This window comes from Pteropus alecto, unplaced genomic scaffold (assembly GCF_000325575.1).
Source record: "Pteropus alecto unplaced genomic scaffold, ASM32557v1 scaffold92, whole genome shotgun sequence".
Classification (NCBI taxonomy): Eukaryota; Metazoa; Chordata; class Mammalia; order Chiroptera; family Pteropodidae; genus Pteropus; species Pteropus alecto.
The window spans coordinates 4,898,360-4,916,446 of record NW_006432447.1 but is presented as its reverse complement, the minus strand read 5'-3'; the positions used below and the strand labels follow the sequence as shown (position 1 = coordinate 4,916,446).

The following is an 18,087-nucleotide window of genomic DNA, read 5'->3' as shown; positions in this document are numbered from 1 at the left end:
AAGAGTGTGTGTGTGTGCGGGAGTGGGTTCTGAGGTCCCCTACTCCCCAACCCTGGTTAACTCTGGACTCAACCTCAGGCGGGCACAGGACATGTAGACAGCACACTGAGCCTCCTTCGCTATCTAAATGACCAAGAGCTAGCAGTAAATTCAACGTCTTAGTCGGGCCCAGCTTTTACTTTTAACATGGCAAATAAACCTTTTGCATATCCATTATCTTTTGAGATCACCGTAGTAAATGTAGTCCATCGATGACAGAAACTTCCTTATGCGCCTCATGACTATACTCCCTGAAAAAATTAAATGGGCATTCACTTTCTCAGTATCCTAGAAACAATTTCACCCACAGATAAATCTCTGTTCAATCCTACAACAAATTTCCCATTTTTGCTCAGCTTCCCACTTCACTGAGAAAACTAAATCAGAAAACTTCCACCAACTAAAAATCCCACATCTACTCACCCAACACCTTCAGTTACTTTGTCAAAGATGTGTTCCCACAATTCTTTTTCCGACATCAATTTTCACTCACTACTTGATCATTCACCCCAGCATAAAAATATTTTCGATTTCTCTTAAGAACCTTGTCTATTCGCTACTTCAGATACTACCCTATTTCTTTACTCCATTTGCAACAAAATACTTCAAAAGAACTGTCTATATTGCTATTTCTGACATCTCTCATCAAATTCTCTTAAACCAACTCTTATAAGGCTTTTTCCTCACTATGCCACCAAAACAAATAATTAAGAACACCATTAACTCCTTGTTGTTAAACCCAATGGTCAACACTCAGTCTTCATCCTAGTTTGACCCATTTATCAGCAGCATAGCCAAAACTGAAAATCTTTGTTGGCTTCCCGAACACCTTACTCATCTAGCTGTCTTTCTTCACTGGTAGCAATTTTACTGGACCTTCTTCTAAGATTGAAGTACATATTCCCATGCAAAATAACCCATGGTGGTATTCTGCATTATAGGGGAGCAAAACATTTCCTTTCTTCCTTACAGGTTTCTCTGGCTAGTCTAATAATTAACATGATAGACAACATTAACGAGAGAAAAACAAACAAAACTTTAACATCATATATATATCCCTCGTGTTCATGGGAGAGATCCAGGAAAACTGAAAAACTCCCAGAAATGCCTAAACCAACACCTTAAATAGCATCTTCGGCTAAAGAGGAAAGATGATGTTGAGGATGGAAAGTCAGTTATGAGTGAAAAAGCATAATAAACAAGGGTAAGGCTGTTATACAGATTTAAGTCATTGCCTTCTCCATTGATAAAGACTTTCTAGAGATGTAGAAACATCCTTCTCTTCCTACTACAGAGGGAGACACCCTTCCAAATGGAGACTTTCCTTATAAATATAAATGTTTCTTAACAAAAGAGTAATTTCTACTCAGTTTTCAGATCTTCACTCGTGTCTGCTCTTTCTTAAAATAACCAGTCTAACAAAATCAATAGGCATATTTGGGGGTGGTATATTTTGCTCCCCTTTGATACTTCCACTGCAGATGATTGTATTCAGTCTTATAGTTTTAAAAATCACCTAAACTGATCTCAATTTAATAACTTTAACCTAAAAATTTTTCCCAAACTCCTGGTTTGTATTACACAACTATCTATACTGACATCATCCCCAGATATCTGCAAAGCTCACTTTCCTCACCACCATATATTTACATCAGATATTTACTTCTTCAGGTCTTTGCTCAACAGGTTTATTCTTACCATGCTAATAAAAATCGCAACTTTCTGCCTCCCAATACCCTGAATCATTGCTCTATTTTTTTTACAACAGTATTTGTTACCTATCACTTTATGTTTACCTATTGTTTATACTGTGCCCTCCCACCCAAACTGAAATGTAACTTCCATTAAGACAGACGTCTTTACCTTCTTTGTTCACTGACTTATCTAGAATAGAGCCTGTCATATAGTAGTCACATATTTGCTGAATTAATTTTTTAATTAAAAAATTTTTAATAAAAAGGCCATTCTTAATTCTAACATTTGTAATTCATTTGCTACCCAAACTTCACTTGTCTGTATACCTACACTGTTTTTCTAAAAATAATTGCACTAGTCCTCTTCTGCAACACATCATTTTGTGTCCTATCTCCTACCCAAAACATCAATTCAGTTTGTTTTAAGCAGACTTATTTAAAACTCATTCTTATTTTAAAGCTAGCTTTCTTGAACCACCAGACTCCTGCCAAATTACTTCCCTGTCTCAGACAAATGATTTTATTCTCTTTAATCTCTCCTTCTTAAAGTAGGGAACTGATGCAGAATGATCACCCAGTTAGTATTTTCCAAAATATAAACACTATCTTCCTCTCTACTCTGACTCTACATTTACACATCCTGATTTATCAAGGGAGACATAAATAGATATCTGCTTTCCAAAAAACCTCTCTGAATAATTTTGATGTAATACAACCCAATCACTATGTAACAGAAAATTCATATTGCTCGCCACATGACAGCCAGTAAGTCAAGTGTCAACAAGTTGGGGCAAGGAAAGCAACTTTATCTGGAAAGCCAGCAAGCTAAGAAGATGGCAGACGAGAATACCAAAAAAAAACCAAACCAAAAAAAAATTCCAGCTTGAGAAAGTACAGAATTCAGGCTTCTTTTAAGATGTCAGGGGAAAGGGAAAACAAGAGGAGTGTGAGGTCAGGAGATGATTGATGACTGCAGACATCTAGACACCAGCAAGGTTCCAAGGAGGGTGGGGAAAACTTCTTTGCTTTTGGTCAACAAACTCCAGTCGCTGTGGTCTCAGTCATGGGGTGCCTATAAATCTTTTGATTAAAAAAATCATTATTTTTGTACATACCTTACCTTCTTAGGGAAGTAGCTTTAAGCAAGGAAGTTGTTTCACTAAATCCTAGGCTACAGGTTAAATTTCTTTAATGATTAGCACAGCTATATGCGGTACTAAGCAGAAATTGCTAATCAACATGTTATGGGAAGTGGGCAGGCTTGAGCGAGATGGAGTCAGATTGATTATTTTATTGTATTACAACTAGACTAACAACCACTAAATTAAAATGTACAAAATGACTACTATAATTGTGATTCACAATCTTTAAGTCTCTACAACAACCAAGCTTTTCTAAAATAAAAATATTTTCAGAGGAACCAATAAAAAGTTAATAGCAAATAGGTTTGAATACTCCTAATAAAAAGGGTCTCAGCAAGTAGCCATGTCATGTCTACGTGTGGCCACCTTAAAAACTTTAAGCTGGTTACCATGTTACATCCCTCTGTAGGGGAGGAAAAACTTTTCCTGTACCCTTCTAGATTCTTCTGACTGGCGTAAGAAGTAGACATGAGACATATTAACATGAGAAAATAAATCAAATTTAATTATGCATATACATATGGGGTTCCATAAGAATATGGGGAACCAGGACAAACTGGGCAGTTGAGGTTTATATGCAATCTTGCACTAAGAAGAGGGTAGTGGTTTGGGACTTCAAAGGGAAGAAAGGCAATTCACATGGAGATGGAAAAGTACATGTTTGATAAATATGTTTGTTGGGCCATCAAAAGACAAGTAAGACCCAGAGAAGACTCAGAACAAATGGACCTGGCTAGGTTCTTTCTGTCTCCCACACCTAGTTTATATTATAGTATAGCTATCTATGGTGATAGCTCCTTTCTTATAGGCCCTTATACCTTAAATTCCTTTTAGGAAGTTAGGGGGAAGGTCAAAGGTTCTTCCTGAGCCTCCTGGGTTTTGAAAATAACTAGCTTAAAAAAAATTAATATCTCAAAGAGGCATATTTTGGGGTGGCAAACTCTGCACCCTTACCTCCTCATTCTTCTTCTTGCCTGCTAACATCTATATATTTTAGAATATTCAAATTTGCCCTATTGTTGAAATGAAATAGTTTACTCTTCCATTTCTGATATGGTATGTTTTTCTACATGCCTATAATGTGACAATGTCCTTCCAACTCCACTCCTTTTGGGCGTACTTCCCAAATTGTTTCCTCCTCTCTGTCTAAAGGCTTTGCTTAGAAATGGCATTTATAGAAAATGATTTATACTGCTCATGCTATCCTCCATTCCTATCTTTAACAATTAAGCACTAAGGAAGACTTAAAGAAAAAAGGTCACTAAAGTGGTTGTATAACCTCAGTAATTTTCAAATTCATTTTTATCTGTTAAATGAGCATATAAAACTTAATTATTTCAAAAGTCCCCCCAGTTACAGAATATACGAACCAACGATTTTGTTATTTATAATGGGATTATTAGCAAGAAGTTAACACAAGGTCTCTCAAAAACAAATCAAAAGGACATAAATGTGCTATCTCAAATATTTTAACAAGATTTTAACAATATCTTGAGTTACTCTATCTTCAGAATCTTTAAATGTATTATTTTAAAAATATCCCATTTGTCTGGAAAAATATTATATTCAAATAGACTTTTTGCAAAAACTGATTTTTATCCTTGAACTTTTTAGATCTTGATTAAAACTTAACCCCTAGCTGCCATACCTCCATCACCACTATTATATCCTCAAATGTCTATGTGTGTCTACATATATAAAAAAAATTATTAAAAAAGAATCTCTACTTTAATGAAAAGTCAGTACCCAATATCTCATTATGGGAAAATTGTCTCTACAGAGTAAGCAGTGCTCACTCATTCTACCTTTTCAGATAAATCCTATAAGTCACTGTATCCCATAATCAAAAGCAGCTCAGAAGTAGAATGAACCAGAAAGACCTGAAGGGCATACCTGAATAGCTGGTATGCCTTTCACCCACGTAAATATACTTAACCTCTCTGAGCTTCAATTTTCTCAACTAAAAATATAAAGAAAATACCTATCTTGTAGAGGTGCTCTGAGAATTAAAACAGATCTTCTAATACATCTTTCAGTGTTCTACGAATACAGCAATCACGAAATAAAGATAGCTATTGCTTTTGAGAGAATCATTTTACAAAACCATTATTTTTACCCATTGAAACTTCAAAAGAAGTCTGCGAATTACTATCATAAAATATGAAGAGCTAATTCTTTGCTCCGAGTTTTACTATACAAATTAAATTAGATTTTAATTATTGTTTCAAACCCAAGTTAGTTATTCTTTTACATTTATTTTTAAAACAAAAATCACTACTTATTAAAATTATTTCCAACCAATAGTAGCCAATATTAAACTTATTAAATTATTAAATTAAATCAGCAAATATAGCTTTTTAAATTCAGTTATAATTTCAACTTAAAATTCACTTCAATTATCCAGGTTCATTTACAAATTTTAGGTCAGCAAACTGCTTAGATAAAATGTCAAAATATATCTAAGTAAAGGCTAAGATGGCATCACGGAAGATGGCAGATAAAGAATGTGCAAAAATTGGTCCCTCCACTGAAACAATAGTGAGCTGGCAAGAACGATCAGAAGCAACTAATTCAGAACTCTGGACACTTGCAGTGTCCACGAGAGTACTTAATGAAGAGGCTGGTAAACTTTCATGAATTTCTGAATTTTGTGTAACAGCTGGCAAACACTATCCACTGGCCTGGAAAAAAGGCACCTTTGGATATGATGGCCTGCATTCCTAGTGCAGCCTACTAGTGCCAGGGTGGTCAATAAGAACGTTGTCTCTCCCAAAATTGAGTTTGTATGTTTTCATCTGCCTAATAGATCACTCAGGGACTAGCACACAGCTGGCCACTGTTTCAATCCTATTGGGCTAAAGTGGCTTCCTGGGCAACATTTATCAAAGAAATTTAAGGCATTGAACCCTTTTATTGTCTTTCTTTAATGGATCCACAAACTCAAGGACCTGTCAGGTCACTGGCTGATCACGAAGATAACAGAACAGAGACTTCAGTTACCATATACAATAGCAAAATGGCAGGAGTTCTTAATCAGTAAATGCTTGAAATTTAAAATTAAAATTTAAATTTAAATTTAACTCACCAATTAAAAGACACAGATTGGCAAACTGATTAAAAAATAGGATCCAACTACATGCTTCTTATAAGAGACTGACTAAAAACTGAAAGACACAAATAGCTTGAAAATGAAAATATGGAAAAAGATTTCATAGAAATAGTAATAAACAAAAGAGCTGAGGTAGCAATACTAACATCAGACAAAATAGACTTTTAAGTCAAAAATTGTTTAAAAAATAAAGGACATTGTATATTGATAAAAGGATTAATTCATCAAGAAGGTAATTACAAGCAACCAAAGAAGTTCCAAAATACATATGCAAATACTGAGAGCTGAAAGCAGAAAGAGACAGTAGACTACAACTGAACAGTGGTTGGAACATCTAGATGGAAGATCAATAAAGAAACAGAAGACCTGAACACATTCTATGAGAGCAACATTACCCTGATACCAACAATAGACAAAGATACCACAAGGGAAAAAAAAATAAGTCAGTATTCTTTGTGAATACACATGCAAAATCCCTCAACAAATTAGCAAACTAAATGAAATAGCACGTTAAAAGGATTATACACGATAACCGAGTGAGCTTTATCCCAGGAATACAAGGATGGTTCAATGTATCAGCAATGTAATAAACCACACTAATAGATCATTTCAATAGACATAGAAAAAAAGTATTTGACAAAGTTTAACACCCTTTCATACTAAAAATAACAAAGAAAACTATAGGAATAGAAGGAAGTTTCCTTAACAGGATAAAAAGAATTTACAGAAAACCTACAGCTAACATTGTACTCAAGAGTAAAAGACTATAATAAAAGCTTTCCCCCTAAGATCAAGAGCAAGACAAGGAGGTCCACTACTATTCAACATTGTACTGGATGTCCCAGCCAGAGCAATTAGGCAAGAAAGAGAATTAAAAGGCAACCATATTGGAAAGGAAAGTGTATAACTAATTGTACACATTACGATCCTACATATATAGACTATCCCAAAGAATACACACAAAAAAACACTAAGTTAACAAATGAATTGAGCCAAGTTGCAGGATAGAAGATCAACATAAAGAAAATCAGTTGTGTTTCTATTCACAATGGACAATGCAAAAAGGAAGTTAAGAAAACAATTCCTTTTACAATAAAATAAGGTCCAGAAAATAAAATTCCTAAGAATAAATTTAACCAAGGGGGTTAAAGACTTGTAACTAAAAACTACAAATCACAGCTGAAAGAAACTGAGACCGAACTAAGTGAAAAGGCATCCCATGTTCACAGATTGAAAGGCTATTTAATATTCCTAAAATGGCAATACTTCCCAAGATGATCTGCAGATTCATTGCAATCCCTATCCCTATCAAAATTCCAATGGTCTTTTTGCAGAAATGGAAAAGTCAATCCCTAAATTGATATGGAATTGTAAGGGGCCCCAAATAATCAAAACAAGACTGAAAAATAAAAACCAAGTACAAGGGCGCATACTTCCTGACTTCAAAACTTACTACAAAGCTCCTGCAATCAAAACAGTGTGGTACAGGAATAAAGAGACATATACACCAATGGAAAAAAATTGAAAGTCCAAAAAAAAAAAAAACCCATACATCTATGGTCAACTGATTTTTGAAAAGGGTGTAAGACAATTAAATAAGGAAGGAATAGTTTCTTAAACAAAAAGTGGGACAATTTGATATCCACGTGAAATAGAATGAAGTTAGACTTTTACACCACTTTTTAGTAAAACTTAACTAAAAATGTACCAAAGACCTAAACATAAGGGCTAAAACTATAAAACTCTTAAAAGAAAACAGAAGGCTAGCCTATGACCTTGGAATTGGCAATGGTTTCTTAGATGACACCAAAAGCACAAGTACTTAAAAGAAAAAGTAAATAAATTGTGCCTCATCAAACTTAACTTGAAACACCATCAAATGAGTTAAAAGACAACTCACAGAATGGGAGAAAATATTTGCAAATTATGCATCTGGTAAGGGTCTAGTATCCAGAATATATAAAGAATTCTTTTAACTCAATAACAAAAAAATTCTTTAAGCAATGGACTTTGGATAAAAAGACATTTTGGAAAAAAAGACATTTCTCCAAAGTTAGTACACAATTGGCCAACAAGCACATGAAAAAATATTCAACTTCGCAGTCAAAATCACAGTGAGGTACTATTTTATATCCAGTAGAATGTGGACATGGAAAAGTCAAACCTGAAATATATGTGGAATTGCAAGAGGCTTCAAATAGTCAATATTTGATTATACTCAAACAATATGCAAATGATATTAAAAAATAAAAACAAAGTTGGAGGGCTCACATGTCTCAATTTCAAAGTTTACTACAAATGTATAATAATCAAGACAGTGATTTTTTTTCTAATCAAAACAATAAAAATAGAAACAGGTATTGGCAAGGATGTAGAGCAACAAGAATCCTACATTGCTGGTAGAAATGTAAAATGGTGCAGTCACTGTTGAGAACAGTTTGGCAGTTCCTCAAAAAGCTAAACAAAGCATTAACCACACGATCCAGCAATTACACTCCTAGACAGACACCCGAGAGAAATGAAAACATATGTTTACAGAAATTTCTGTACAAATATTTAAAGCATTACTGACAATAGCCAAAATGTGCATCAGATGAACAAATACACAACTTGTGGTATACACACACACACACACACACACACATACACACACACACACACATACAGAATAACATTCAGCCATAAAAAGGAATAAGTACTGGTATAAACTACCACTTGGATAAACCTCAAAAACATTATGCTAAGTAAAAGAAGCCAGACACATATTAAATTATCCCATTTATATGAAATATCACAAATAAGCAAATCCGTAGAGAAAAGCAGGTAAGTGGTTGCCCAAATCACTGATTTTTTGACAAGGCTCTGGGGTATGGGGATCGATTAGTTAATGGATATGGGGCGTTCTGGTGTGATGAACAAACTTTGAAACTAGAGAGAGGTGGTGGTTGCACAACAGTACAATTGCACTGAATGCCACCAAATTTTATACTTTAAAATAGTTAATTGTATGTTACATGAATACCACCTCATTTCTTTTAAGTAAAGGCTAATGTTGGGAAACCAATATGAACTACCATACCCTAATATGAAAGACATGGTTTCACTGATTACTATATTGGTATTTATACTATTGTTAGGTGCTTAGTTCACCCTTCCAAACCCCCCCACCCTGCCCCACAAAAAAATAAGGTGTAGTAAGAGTCATGGAATCTTTCAAATGTATGGTAAATCCTTGCAATTATTTTAAGCACGTGTATATTTACTATGCTTACTTTATAACCAACCGTGACAGGGAATTTATGATTTAGGAAAGTCAGCTGAAAGTATGATTTACGTAAATGAACTATGGTTATTTCTGTCAGTTTAAATGAATTTTTTCCTAAAGAAGGGTCTGAGAACTTCATAAAGGTACTATAGAATTTATTCATAAAACGTAATGTGATTTTTTTTGCCTATATATCTCCCCAGAAATATGCTGTTTTTGTTCTTTTTACTTTCTTTCTGTATATTGTTTTAAGGGCTAGCAAAGTTAGCCCTCATAAACTCCATTTGAAGTTTTTATAAAAAATGTTTATTTCTGAAGATCAATTTTTTCACAGTACTGAAATCTGAATTCATAATGGCCTTCCAAGAACAACTAAGCTATTAAAATATTATTTTATCATTCCCTCATCTAAGATATTTTCGTTCTCTCTTTATATACTCTACTACTTTTCTCCTTTACTCTCTATTCCAGTGCTCCAATCCCAGGGCTCCTGCCTAATTCTTTTCTCTTATCAAAATGCAGAATTATGTCCAAACTGTATTTTGTTTCTTTTCCACAGTCACAGAATTTCAAGAAGTCTTTTAATATTTCATATCAATTCCAACAAGGCTGAAATTTGCATAATGTACTTCACTTTAATGTTTACTTAGGTCATGGTCCATAACCCATTGCAAACATGGACCAGAAGAAACTATTCAAAGTTTACAAAAAGAAAAATCTCAAATTAAAAAATAGTAAATAACTCATTTTATTTAAAGAACTATTTTATCAGTAGCTTAAAACCACAAATACAGAAAAATACAATCTACTCAAACAAGCTAAGTGAAATAGTCATGTGAAATATGTTTTAATCACGATACTCAAAAATCACTTTGTCCCGCTTCATGGAAAATGGCATCAGAAGCAATTATTTTGTGTAACATCTTGAACTCTCTCAGTATGGATGCTAAAGATGTTTTGGACACTCTGACTTAGAGCCAGAATAAAATTTTTTTCACAAAAAAATTTTGCTACAAAACTCCTGATTAAAGTATCCTAATTTCTGTAAGCCCAGTTAAAAAAAATTAAAGATAGTACTTACAGTGGCATAAAATCAAATATCTAATAAATCTATTAAAAGATATGCATAACTTCTATCTTGAAAACTATAAAGGATATCACTTCTTACAAAGCATTATTTGTAATGGCCCCCAAATGATCTAAAGCAACAATGCAATCACAGTGAAAATTCCAACAGCTTTTATGGTTTGGCTAGGGGTTTTGTTTTTCTTTGTTTTGAGGAAGAAATTGACAAGTTAATTCTAAAATGCACCCAGAAACACAAAAGAATATACCAGGAAGACTTGCAAAAAATAAAATAGGAAGACTTGCTTTATAGGATATTTAGACTTTTCATTAAGCTCAAGAAATAAGACAGTGACATTAACACAAGGATATAGAGACTAACACAACAGGATAGAGGCCCAGAGACAAACTATACATACATGGACATGAATTACAAAAAAAAAAAAATGACAATGTAGAACAACAACAAAGGTTATTTTTTTTGTTTTATTGTTCACAAATTGTTCTGGGACAAATGGACAGCCATATGAAAAAAAGTTAAAACGACCTAACACTACACATCCACAAAAATCATTTCCAGGTAAAGCATATATCTAAATGGAAAAGGTAAATAAAGCTTCTAGATGATATAGGAGAATAATTTCATGACCTCCAAGTAAGAAAAAAATTCTTTGAAGCAGGGCACAAAAGTACTAAGCATAAAGGAAAAGACTGATAAATTTAACTGTATAAGAACACTGCACCAAAAGATACCATTTAAAAAGACACCTTAGGCAACTACAGGATGGAAAACATCAGTACTCTATTTAAACTGACAAAGACTCATTCGGAATATATCAAGAGCCTCTATAAATCAAAATATTAACAATCCAATAGAAAATTGGACAAGTGACAAGGACAATCACTTCACAAAACAGGATATCAGAATGACCTAAGTTGAAGTGCTCAATATCACTGACAGCCAGTACAAACACAAATTAAAACCTTCAAAAATGGCTAAAATTTTAAAAGACTGGCAATAAGTGCTAGGGAGAAAAATGAAGAAAAAGTAACTTTCATATACTGCTGACAAAGTCTGGTAAAACCATTTTGGAAAACTTGGCATTTTATACTGGTGACATACTTTAGGACCAGATTTCACTCCTACATACAGATCCAACAGAAATGGCTGCACATGTGCATTAAAAACATATACAGGAGTGTTCTTAGAAGCATTATTTTTAAGGGCCCAAAACTGAAAATAGTCTAATGTACATCAACAGTAGAATAGTAAAGCGTGGCATAATCACACAATTGAATACTTAAGTAATAAAAATAAAGTATAGTTTTACACAACGTGGATGCATCTCACAAACATGCTATTGAGTAAAGAAAGCTACACACACACACACACACACACACACACACACACACACGCACATACACAAAATAGTGTGATTCTGTCTATATGAAACTCAAAAATAGACAATGTCAAACTATAGCATTTCAGGATACAGACTTAGGAAGTAAAAATATTTTTGAAAAACAAGATCATTATAACCATGAAAGTCAGATAATGGCTTTAGAGTAATGGATAAGTAATGCAAGTGAGCACGCAATGAAGGAATTTCTGCAGTACTGACAATGTTCTGATTCTTAACCAAACTAGGGTTTCACAGTATTTACTTTAAAATAATTTTTAAAGCCGTATACTTGTTTGATACCCGTTGTGTTTTATTTCACAATTAAAAGTTCTTTTCAAGTAAATAGGAAAAACCTACTAGATATGAGACAATTACTGTAGCTAAAAAAGGTACATATAAAAAGCATAAATAAATTGATACAAATCACTACTAATGGTTCGCCTCACTTAGATAAAGAAGTCAGTTTGGGCCTTCTCACAAATGGTTTCTGCTCTGATCTTGCTTGCTCTTGCTTAATATGAATTCCTGTACCTTCCTCAAACTTTATCAGCTTGTTTTATCTTGGAAAAAGATAGAACTCTTGGGGTTAAATCTTTCAAACCTGAGTTTTCCAATGAGTGATATGCAAACCCCTTGTGGCTAAGAAGCAGTTTCAGATGCTATACTAACAGAGTTTTTAATCTAATAGTTGTTTATTAATTTTAACCATTACTTTCTATTTATAGCAAATAAAATTAGTTTCCCACTCACTATAATCTAGTTTCCTTTCAAAATGAATTCGGGGGTGGGGGGGATGACAATTTTCAAAAATATCAAGTAAATAACAGTAAATGTGGTAAATACTTAATTGCAAAATTGTTGACATCTGTACCTGAATAACTGAAGTTCTGAAAACACTGATATAACCTATAGCTTTGAATATGTGCATCCTACAAACCCAATTTAGCCACGTAGAGCACAGAATGTAAAGCCTATATGAATTACTGATCAAATACACAAACGTGGCTGCATAACAATGATATTCCAGTTGGCTAACTGGCCAAAGCAGCTTTCAATGCTTAAGAAAAAAAAGAGTAAAAACATCTATGTACTCTCTCCCTGGTATCAACTGCACATAGTAGAAAAAAAGCATAAACTTTCTAATTAAAGCTGCCTTGGGCTCAAATTCTCACAGTAACAGCTTTTAAGACTTTTTGCAAATTATTACACTTTTCCAGGCATTAGTTTCCTCATATACAAAGTGAGAATAACAACATATACCTTTTCCAAATTACTTCACATTTCCTAGTCTTGGTTTGGAGTGAAGATAATAATATATTCCTTCCAGCAGTATTGTTATAAAAATCAAGTGGGAATTTATGTAAATGGCTTATCACAAAGAACTGTATACAATAAGCACTGAATTGCTGTCCTCTTTCTCCATTTCTCTTGGCTCTTCTTTATAAATGCACGGAGCATAAAGCCACACAGTACTGTTAACCCTGCCCCAAACATACATCCCAAATAAAATCCACATGCACTTACTAAACCTTCTCATTTTATCTTTTGGACAATCATAAGTGAATAAAGAACAGATATTATAATATCTCTATTCACATGTGAACTGAGGCTCAAAAAAAAAAAAAAAAAGAGTAGCCCACATAGATCGGTAATGGAATTAAAATTAAAGCCCACATTTACCATAGTTATCATTAACTTTTATGTTACAAGTATTTTAGTACTAGCAAGAAATCGATTCTAGTTATCAGAAAAAGAAAAGTTGTAATGTTTCCAAAAAACAGACCATAGATCTGAGAGTAGCGCCCAGTGGCTCTATAATCTAAATTAGGAACCATGTTATAGAAAGTAAAATTTAGGGATTTAATTTTTACAGCAATTGAATTTTAAATGTAAATGATAAAAATAATTTCCCTAAAGCAGCAATAGTGAATCCCACCTAGAAGTGGCAAATTCTTCTAACTTCACCCTACTTCCCAAAGATATTTATTCTCATGTAAATAGATCAAATTTAAATATAACCCCAACCTCCGCATCCTCAAAACTGTTAGGATTTTTTTCTAGAGGGGAGAATACATATGTCCTAAAAGCCCCTAAAAAGGGAGACATTTCTTTAAGAAAAGCAAAACATACACACTAGCTTATGTATTTATATAAAAACAATCCAATTCCTAAGGTTGGAAATCAATTGTTAAGCATTTCCATTTTTAAATAATAGACATACTTAAATTTTTTTTATGTATCTCACTCTTCAAAAGTATTAAGTTCTTAGTAAAGAATTATTACTAATGTCTTGCGGTATGATAATGGCAATATGTTTATCTTTAAGATGTCTAGGATTAACTTCAAAATAATATGGAGGAGAGTGGTGTGGGTATTAGTATAAATAAAACAAGGCTGGACATGACAATTTTGAAGCTGGGTGATAATTATATGAAGATTCGGTAAACTATTCTGTCTTCATCTATATGTTTTAAGTTTTCCATAATTAAAAGTTACTTTTAATAAAGTTAATAAACTTTGACCACTGTTCTATGGGGTGCTTTGTCTTGCTGTATTGAAATTTTTCAAGTAATCACATTCGCCTAATAAAAATCTAGATTTTTTTTAACACTCAGCATTATATTTCAGTATTTGATGTAATTTTAACATTTTTTCTATCCAGAGTAGTAAACTCCTGTGATTCTGATTCTTGACCACTGATAGCAGCGAATGTCATTTGTGGTAATGAAATTTAATCATATATACTTCCTAAACATTCAGATAAAAAGAAGCAAGCTGAAATCCTCACATATTGATAAGCGGAAAGGTAAAATGGTACAATCATTTTGGAAAATGTTACGCACAAATTTACTATATGACCCAGCAACTCCATTCCTAGGTATCAACAGAAGAAAAATAAAAATGTCTATACCAAGACTTGTACACTAATGGTCATAGCAGCATTATTCACAATAGCCAAAAAGTGGAAACAACCCAAATGTCCATACGCTGGTGAATGGATAAACAAAATGGAACACTTCAGCAATAAAAAGTAAAGTACTAAAACATGATACAATGTGAATCATCCTCAAAAACACTGTTAAATAAAAGAAGCCCAAAACAAAAGACTGCATATCATATGATTCCATTTATATGAAGTGTCCAAAAACGACAAATTTATGGATACAGAATACAAATTAGTAGCTGCCTAATTAGGAATGGAAATGATGGTAAATAGTCAAGGAATTTCTTTCTGGCGTGATGAAAATATTCTAAAATTAGATTATGGTGATGGCTGCACAGTTTTGAAAACTAACTTTAAAAAGTCACTGAATTGATACACTTAAAAACGAGAGCATTTTATGTTACATAAATTATACCTCAACATAACTATGAAGAAAAGGAAGCAAGTAGGAACAGGAGGACAATAGTGCCTCTGGGATGATGGATGATGAATGGATAGATGGATCTCAAAGAAGTAACTCGACTAAAGTCTTAGCTAAATAGATGGCAAAGCCAGTAATGAAATCCAGGCTTGACTGCAAAATCCATATTCTTTCTACATCCAGAAATAAGAGAACTAGAAGCACTAGAAGCAATATATATCTCACTCAACCTTGCAAAGACAAATTCAATCCACTAGTGAAGCAATATATGGGACAAAGAAAAGGTTCCTTTAATACCAAGGTAAAGTTATGCTGAGAATTAGAAGAAATCAAACAAATAACTCTAATGTAAAATGAAGAAAGTAAATACACAAAATCCAAACAAGGTGGTATCAGAAGCAGGACCCAGATCTTGTCCATGACTATATGAAAGCTGAAACTGAATTAAATGAATAGTGAGGAGTGTTCAAACAAATTAAATTCGGCAGTTTGTCTCCAACACTGTCCCTGGATAGTGTCTTGACCCAGATCAGCTGTAGTGCAGACAGATTAATTAGGTTATGGCAGCTCAATAATACTGATGCTAAAATGATCCAACTCACTTTGGAATGATTCCAGCTTTACTGGTCAATCTTCAGATTATAATCTGTTTCTGATACAGATCTTTCCATTGGAGGACAATGCACCGACTGGTAAGCACAGGCGGTCCTTTCATTTGACGATGACATTTCTCAATGTATATCAATAATCTAACATCCTGATTTATACCTCAGACTAGAAATCACCTGAAACCTAAAACATTCCTAGATGTAAATAAAAAGTTGAACTTCCGAACATACCAATTCTGAGAACCAGAGTCTGGTACATAGCTCATCAGTTCCTGCCACACTTTAGACCTGACTCATCAGGCAGCCAGCCTTCCCTAGAGACACTCCTCTGTTCTGCTGCATGCCTCCAAAAATTGCAACTTGTATTTTGTTTCTTTTATAGGCCAGATGAATGCTGCTTAGAAATCTGAAAATGTACTCCCAAAAAGACAACTGCTTATATTCTTACTTCACAGTTTATAGAGCACTATTACAGTGGCTCATTTACCAGCCAACATCCTCTGGGATTACCAGGATATTCATGCTTATTCCCAGGACATTCATGCTTATTCCCAATACAAGTAAGGCAGTGAGATAAAAGTAATTTACAAAAGTACATGCCGCTAATAAACAGGCTAATCTGGGTTAGAATCCAGGTCTTTGGTTTCCAAATACAGTAGCGGTTCCTTCTACTTCAGACACTACAAGAGTCTAAAAGGCCAAACCAATAAAACCAAGAAAGCCTATGTTTCTGCCAGGAAAACCAATAATTATTTTGGCAGTCTTATGAGCAGTCAGAGAAATCCTCTAATAAATAAGAAAGATAATCTTACAGGAAATTGGGACAAACTATAATAGAGGAAAATACTAATTTTTGAATAAAGGAGAAAATATAAGATTTATACACAATACTGAAGAAGTACTAACAGAACCAAATAGTTTAATTTGGAACCGAGTAAGAGTTTTAATTTTACATGTAAATGAAAGCAAAGAGGTCCCTTGTTTTAGAATCTTATTAGAAAACCTAATGCTTTTTGTATTCATTATCAGAAGGAATGAAATTGCTAATAGATAAGTAGGGGTGAAGTTAATGTTTTGTTTCCATTACAAAAGCGGTATTAAGATGGATACTACGAGCCAGCAATTCCAGTCTAGGCATATGTATTTAAAAGAAATGAGGGCTTAAGTTCACCAAGAAACTTATACAAGAATGTTCACAGCAGCTTTATCATAATAGCCAAAAACTGAAAATAACCCAAATGTCCACGCACAAAACAGATTAATAAAATACAGTTTGGTATATTCATACAGAACACTACACAGCAATAAAAAAAAAAAGAACTGTTGATACAAGCCACAATATGGATGCATCTCACAAACAGCATGTGAAGCAAAAGCAGCCAAAGTACAAAATTAACTGATTTTTAAAAAAGTTGGAATAAGAAGAGATCATTGAAAAGAGATATAGAGAACCTTTTGGGGTGCTAGAAAAGTTCTGTATTTGATCTGGAAGGAGGTTACATGGATAAAAATTCATCAAGTTTATGAGTACTTCATGTATCATCAATGTTAACTGCGATAAAAAAGTCAGCTTAAGATATTTATTTGGAACCTTTTACACAACACAGAGCTTCCTTGAATCATACTTTAAACCAGAAAAATATTCCAAGAATATAACTAAACTGAAAATCAGGTGATTTTATGCTAAAATGAGCTCACAGCAGGTTCGACCAAAATGATCACAAAGACCCATCTTTCAAGTTTTGCTCTAAAATTTCTATCTTGCATAGCAAAATGTAAGGGTAATCTCTATCTAACTTCGTTTCAATCATTTCAATATCTTCAAGAAATAATAATTAAATCCAAGTTTCTCAATGAATATATATGGTCAGCTACTGAGAAAGAGGAGAAGTGATGAAGTAAGGAGGCTATAGGGAAAAATTTTAAATAAATGCTATGAGAAATAAGAAAGAACTACCTAGGAACAAAGAAGGATTGCTGGGTAATGCTGAGGGTCCAATTAAGACTGGAGAGCAGGGTTGTTTAGTGACTCCAGTCTGCAAAGTTCTGATTTCTCCAGATGTGCTAAGTAGCTCAGTGCCAGGTACATAAAAATCAGAGATTAACTGATCTGTGTTTGGATACTGGTTAAACAGATACATTTAAGAAATTAAAGTGGAAAGCAGCTCAACATATTTCAAAAGTTAAATAAGATTCCAGTCTAGATAAGAAAATGAAGGAAGGAGGGAGACAAAAAATGAATCAAAGGACTAAAGGGCTCTATAATATTGAAAAGAAACTGTCAGTGTCTATGTTAAAAAAAAAAATCAAAAACTTTAAGAACATATGTAAAAATTCATTTACAGGCCTTTAATGGCAAAGTGCCATTTCTTATTATTTTAGAAAATGAAATGTCCC

At 33.5% G+C, this 18,087-nt stretch overlaps 1 protein-coding gene across 3 annotated transcripts in view; it reads right to left on the bottom strand.

The window, feature by feature from the left end:
* The window catches only part of STAG1 (stromal antigen 1), a 333,229-nt gene that overhangs the window by 294,572 nt on the left and 20,570 nt on the right, over nt 1-18,087 (bottom strand). The gene's annotated exons all lie outside the window — the stretch shown is intronic.